This window comes from Dromiciops gliroides, chromosome 3, assembly GCF_019393635.1.
Source record: "Dromiciops gliroides isolate mDroGli1 chromosome 3, mDroGli1.pri, whole genome shotgun sequence".
In the NCBI taxonomy this organism is placed as follows: domain Eukaryota; kingdom Metazoa; phylum Chordata; class Mammalia; order Microbiotheria; family Microbiotheriidae; genus Dromiciops; species Dromiciops gliroides.
In genome coordinates this window covers 232843954-232850918 of record NC_057863.1, presented here as the reverse complement: position 1 = coordinate 232850918, position 6965 = coordinate 232843954, and the positions used below count along the sequence as shown (strand labels likewise).

The 6965-nt window shown below is 34.8% G+C and overlaps 1 non-coding gene across 1 annotated transcript; it reads left to right on the top strand.

Annotated features, from left to right (window-relative positions):
* The first annotated feature begins 1374 nt into the window (after positions 1-1374).
* LOC122752285 lies at positions 1375-1478 on the top strand. The gene has a single exon (XR_006356058.1). It is a non-coding gene; the product is annotated as a U6 spliceosomal RNA (small nuclear RNA).
* Positions 1479-6965: the final 5487 nt, after the last annotated feature.

Here is a 6965-nt window from a genome sequence, read left to right as displayed (position 1 = left end):
ATCAAAACTTTCCTCTCTATAATTTCTGCCTACTGCTCCAAGTTTTACTTTCTGAGACCAAGAAAAACAAATTTAATCCTTATTTCACATGAAAGTCCTTAAGGTACTTAAAAATTGTTGTCATGTTGTTCAAAGTTTTCTCTCAAGAAAAAACGCCATAGGACATAGGATAATTCTTTTTTATTTATTAAATTTTATTTTATTATATTTTTTGCCAGGCAATGAGGGTTAAGTAACTTTCCTGGGGTCACACAGCTAGTGTCACTATCTGAGGGTGGATTTGAATTCAGGTCCTCCTGAATCCAGGGCTGGTGCTTTATCCACTGCACCACCTAGCTGCCCCCATAGCATAGTTCTTGATGCTATTTTAGGTGAACTTTCCCTTGTTCTTCAGTATGACTAATCTTTTTTCATTGTGGGCTTGAATAATCTTGACATGTATGACTTCCCTTCACCAAAATCTGAAACTGTATCTCAAACAGGCATTAAGGCATGCTCTTTAAGAACCACAACTCCTGGATTCAGGAGTACCTGAGTTCAAATCTGGCCTCAGATACTTGACACTTAACTAGCTGTGTGACCCTGGGCAAATCAACCCCAATTGCCTCACCCAAAAAAAAAAAAAAAAAAAAGGACCGCAACTTTTAAACATTTCCTTTGAGTAATGTCCACTCTGAAAATTCACAGTATTAAAAACACAACAGAAAATAGAGCAATAAATCATAAGTATTGTCAGCCAACACAGAACAAAGTAAAAGTTTGCTGAATCGAGTTTAATTTTGTTAAAGCCAGATGTCTTTTGGCAGTTTTCAATCAATAGACAAATATACATGTGACCATTGCTATCACAAAATAAAACCTTATCCAAATGATTACCTTTCCCAAGGTAATTTGCACAGCACTGTTGTTGGCAGACATAGGTGGTAGAAAATTCTAAGGGGGGAGGAGGGGTATCTGTACCAGTAAATAATTGGGCTGGAATGAATTCATATGTATAATATGATGTGATCCAGTCCCAAAGCAGAAAAAGGATGCAAATTGCCTAGCACTAAACAAGCACTTGGATCCTAGTGCCCTGAGGCTTTGGATGTGCTATTTCCTGAAAGTAGTTTCCTTTTCCTGGGGTCCCACTAGTGCTTCTGTGCTTTGGGGTCTCAAAGTCTATGAGAACTGTGACTCTACTTAAAGAGGGAAGAAGTAGGGCTGGGAATAAGCATTTATACACCACCTTCTGTTTTGTTTTTTATTTTTTTTTGGTGTTTTTTCTTAAAAATATCTATTTCATTTAAACAGAATCTTTAAAACCTTGGGTTTTTTATTAGCTAATGCTGCCTCATAAATCATTACTAATTCTCTTTAGGATTAGATAGATTTGTGCTCACTTCAGCAGCACATAAACTAAAATTGGAATGATACAAAGATTAGCCTGGCCCCGGAACAAGGATGTTATGCACACTCATAAAGTATTCCATATTTTGCACAGCAGCTTTTTATGGTGGCAAAGAATTACAAATTGAGGTTATGCCTATCAATTGGGGAAGGGCTAAATAAGTTGTGGTATATGATTGCAATGCACTACAATTGTGCCATGAGAAAGGATGAAGAGGATGATTTCAGAAAACCCTGGACAGACTTACCAAAATTAAGTGAACAGAACAAGGAGAACATCGTACATAGTGTTGAAAATTAAATATAGTTTAATCTGCCTGTCTCCTACAAACAGATCAGAGATATTAATCTTATAATATCGCCTACAATTTGTTTCCATACCTGTCCTTCTAAAAAAACCAGATCAGAAAACATGTCTCCTACCAAAAAAAAAAAAACAAAAACCAAAAAACAGTTCAGTGAACATGTCTAAAAACAAGATCAGAGACAGAAAGAAAAAAACATAATACCAATTTAATTTGTCCCAAGAAGAAATGTAAACATGATAATGCTGGACTCCCCCCTCCTCAGAAGGGAGCTCAGGGACTCCCTCCTTCTGAGGATATATAATGTTCCCTCTCCTACCCCATCCCAAACTGGTTATAGGCATTGTCCATTACAGATCAATGCAAAAGCAAATACTGTAACAAGAATGGATGAAACAGAGGCATCATGATAAGATTATAGGATTCTAAAAAAGGGATTGGCAAGGATGAGGATGCCAAAATGTCCCCATAAGATAGGGACTTGCTATCCATATAGAAAAGAAGTTATCAGGTAGGAACTTTTATCAGCTAGTTATCTGGGTTCAGTTTGAAATTCAGTTGAAGGGCAATTTGCTAGGTTAATACCTAGGGCTTCATAAAAATCCTTTTGGATAATAAGGGACATCCATCAAATCCAAGTGATCCATATATTAACAATATTGTAATATTGTAATATTATGAAATTACAATAGCAATATTGTATGACGACTGACTGGAAATGACTTATCTATTCTCAGCAATTCTCAGCAATACAGTGGTCCAAAACAATTTCAAAGGACTTTTGATGAAAAATCCTATCCACCTCCAGAGAAAGAATTGATGGAGTCTGGATGCAGATCAAAGTGTACTATTTTTTCTTTCTTTTTTTTTTCATTTTTGTCTGTGTGTTCTTCACAGCATGACTAATATGGAAATATGTTTGTATAACATATCAAATTTTTATTGTCTCAGGGAGGGAGAGAAGGATGGAGAGAAATTGCAAATCAACTTTTTTTTTTGGTGAGGCAATTGGGGTTAAGTGACTTGCCTAGGGTCACACAGCTGGTAAGTGTCAATTGTCTGAGGTTGGATTTGAACTCAGGTACTTCTGAATCCAGGGCCAGTGCTTTATCCACTGTGCCACCTAGCTGCCCCAACATTTTATTTTTTTAAAATATATTTTATTTTCCCCCAATTACATGTTAAAACAATTAAATTTTTTTAAATTTGAGTTCCCAATTCTAACCGTCTCTCTCTTCCCTTCTCCTTCTCTGAAATGGTAATCAATCAGATATAGGTTGTACATGGGCAATCATGTAAAACATTTCCATATTAACCATTTTGTACAAGAAATCTAAATAAAAGAAAAAGAATGGAAGAAAGAAAGTGAAAAACAGCATGCTTCAGGTCTGTATTCAAACAACATCAGTTCTTTCTTTAGAGTTGGATAGTATGTTTTGTCATTAGTCCTTCTCTGAAATTTTCTTGGATCATTGTAGTGCTGAGAATAGCTAAATCATTCACAATTCTTCATTGAACAACATTGCTGTTACTGTTCACATTGTTCTGGTTCTATTTACTTTACTTTGCAACAGGAACTCAAAATTAGAAACAAAAACAAAAACACATATGAAAATTGTTTTTATGTGTAATTGGGAAAAAATAAATTATTTTTAAAATAAGCAGATGGATTCCATGATTTTGTCAGATAATTACACTAGAAATCTAGTCTAGATTTTATGCCCCTTTAATTGTCAGCTCCTGTAGACAGAGATAGCTGGATAAATAAAGGCATGGATAGCAGAGAAAGGCAGCACATATATGAGGGTTCAACTGTAGGGCAGATAGAAAGGCCCAGTGGTCTTTAAGGTACAGTAACAAAGCAAGTAAATTCATCTTCTTTAGTGTCATTTTTATTAATAAACTATATCTCTTTCTGATGTTGAAACATTTGACAGAGTCAAGAACTTTCTTTGGTGGCAAGAACTGTTCAGGGTCTTCAGTACCTTGGGTTGCTAGAGTGAATGAAGGCAAGTCTTGTTATGTCTCTGTAATGGTTGCTTCCCTGGACAATGGCTGCAGGGGGTGAAGCTGGAAGTAGAGGAGTTGACCTGGGATATGAAGTATTCCCAGAATTTGTGGGTGCTTCATTTTGGTCTTCTTTGTCCACAGTGTAAGAAGAATGGTTATAGAGGAATTGATAGTAGTTTGAACTACCTAGAACACATATTCTTTTGTCTCTCCCTTGGAAGGTTTGCTGGTTATGTGAGAAGGTTATCAACAGCAATATAAATAATCATTCGACTGGCCATCAGTTTCACTACTTCACTCTCAGGAGTCATGCAACCAGTTGCATCTAAATGGGTAGAACTCTGTTCCCTTGGTAGGTAGGTTATTAGCAGCTTTGCAAAGGCAGACAAGAACTTGCTAAATTGGGTGCAGGCCCTTTATTTATGTTGCTTTAATGTAGGAATAAACCTAATCTGTGTTACACGGACCCCATTGGTAGTGTCTTGAAATGTATAGACCCTTTCTAAGAATATTTTTAAATCCATAAAATAAAATCCATAGGGTTACAAAAGAAAACACAATGAAAGATGATTATCAATTTGTTTTAAGTTCATAAACCCCAGGTTAAAAAATAACTGATTATGAAAACTGATAATCTTAATGAGAAAGTGCAATTTAAAAGTATGCCACGTTTCCTTTAGCTACTGTCAAACCTAAATAAGTTATAAATAATTCCTGTCTCACCTAAGGTCAGATTGTTGATATATACTTCTCTATTATCCTCCATTCTTTCTTTTTAAAATGAGGCAGAAATTACTGAAACCAATGACATTTTTAAAAAACCCTCTCATATATTAATATCTATAACATAATAACTGAAGCAATATTTTTCTTCCATAGGAATCTAGTGAATTTCTTGCTTATTTGTATTCTTTGAAAGTAGTAGTAGTTAAAAGTGATAGATAAGGGTCTAGTCTGAAATAATGGGTGATGATGGCTGTGATTAATTAAACAATGAAACTTTTCATAGGCAACATATTATGAAAACAATGCTGGGTCTTACTTCAAGAGATTAAGGTTACATACATAGCTGGCTAGAGGGGGGGAATTAGTGTGAGAACCTTGGTCTTCCTACCCTCTACTACACTGTGAGTCTGATTTTTACATCTTAAAAGAAAATTTGAGAAATTAATTCTCAATTAATTCTTCCTTGGATATTCTTTTAATATCAATTTGTACTTTTTTATTTCTGTAAATTTTGGAAATGCTCAGTTAACAACTCTTGTTTCATTCTGGTTCTCTTCATTTATTGTGTTGTGCTGCATTGTGTTGGCAAAGCAACTTAAAAAAACAGGAAGGAAAGTGTAGGATAGGAAACAGTTTTTGGAGTGAATACTGGTCACTTGGAAAAGATTTGAATTTTCTATTAATCCTTAATAATACAAATGAAGAATTTGCTTGAAAAGAGGAAACGAGCTAAGTTCAATTTGGCTGTTTATAAATTTAATTAAGCTCCAGACTTGGAAAGGACCACTAGCTGGACTCAAGTCTATCACTGATTGGTATAAAGTAGAGAACCTGAAATCGATGTTGACATTTTCCCAGCCTGAAGCAGTCAGTAGGCTGCTTTCCTTAATTGGCTGCCCAACTTCTGTTTTTCCAATAGAAGTTATAATGCTTTGAGAATTGCATGAATGCCTTTCTGCTCTCTTATACCTGCTTGACCTACAGGAGAAAGGTTAGACATTTTCACCCTATCCTTGTCCTGTTTTCTAGATTGCTGGAGGTAAAAACAAAAATTTCCTGAAACAAATAACCTTCTTTATTTTTCAGGGAAAACATGATGCTAAGTAAACTCAATGTACTAATTTGAAAATCTTGTTTAGGGTTCAGAAAATGCTATCCAGACACAGCTGTGTGTGCTATGTAAAACCTGTTGAGCTTTATTAGTGGTGACAGCCATAGCTATAGTAAAGAGCATGCAAGCAAAATTAAATTATCTCCATTATAATGACAGGATTGCAATCAGAGAATGGAATTTGTTTTCTAATCTACTTATGCCAAAATGTTAGATACAAATCTGAGTTGTCTTTTCTCTTTCTCATAAAGATGCTCTAGGAAACCATATATAATTTGTGCTTATATTTTTTAATGAGTGTTTAGACACAGCATAATAAAATCATAGAATTGCAGGCAAATGCAAATTAAATACTCTTAACAGTTAAAGACTGAAATAAGGGTCTATAAGCATTTGTTAGAACCTTTTCAGACTAATTGGAACAAAAATGCACTTTTTTTCCTACTGCTTTACAGCATGGAAAAAATAATAAAAATCTTTCATGAAAGTCACCACTTTAAATTTTCAAAATAAATTCAACTTTCTCACAGGGTGAATAGATACTTAAATAATCTATGGCTTTTATGGTATGGTGAAATCTATATCATACTATATATATGCATTTCAGAAATAGGCATAATTATTAAACACATTATGTTTATATATGTATATACATACCATTTCTGTATGAATCAAAAGAGAGAGCCTAATTATTTCCAGACAGACTAAAATGAATAGCACCATAATTAGCTTCAGGGGGTTGAATAAGAAAAGAAAGAGAAAGCTGATATTAAAAGACTACAATAAGAAAAATTTCATACCAGACATTTAAAATTTTATTTTAAGGAAAATTTCAAAGCATTCAGCCAATTTCTTCCAGAGCAAAAGCTATTTACTGGGAGTAATAGTATACTCTTGAATTTCATAATATATTTCAGGTTCCTAGGAGATTAGTGGCACTGATATACTAAACACATGCTCTCTTTCCTGAAAATCACTGGACAGGGAAGATAGTTGTAGACAAACACATATCTCACAAGTAAGATCAAATTTAAGGCATTGGATCATAGATGTAGTTATGGAATGGAGCTTTGAGTCATCTGATCTATCTCTTCTTTTTATAGATGAGGAAACAGGTCTGGAGAGATTAAGTGATTTACCAATGTCAAATAGATATTAAGTGGCAGAAATGTGAATCACACTCTAGCCCTGTGACTCCAATTTCAATCTTCTTTCCATTGCATTTCATGGACTTCTCTTTTGGGGTGGTCTTGGGACAAGAAATAGGTGGATTTACATTCTGGCTGTCTTCCAATTGTATTTGCCATGTACTGGACTGGGGGTGTGCAGGGCAGGTATGGCAGTCCCAGGGCCTGATTCTCTTTGACTTTTAATCTTGTTTATGAACAAACACTTGGAAGTCATGAGTGTGAGATAGAAACTCT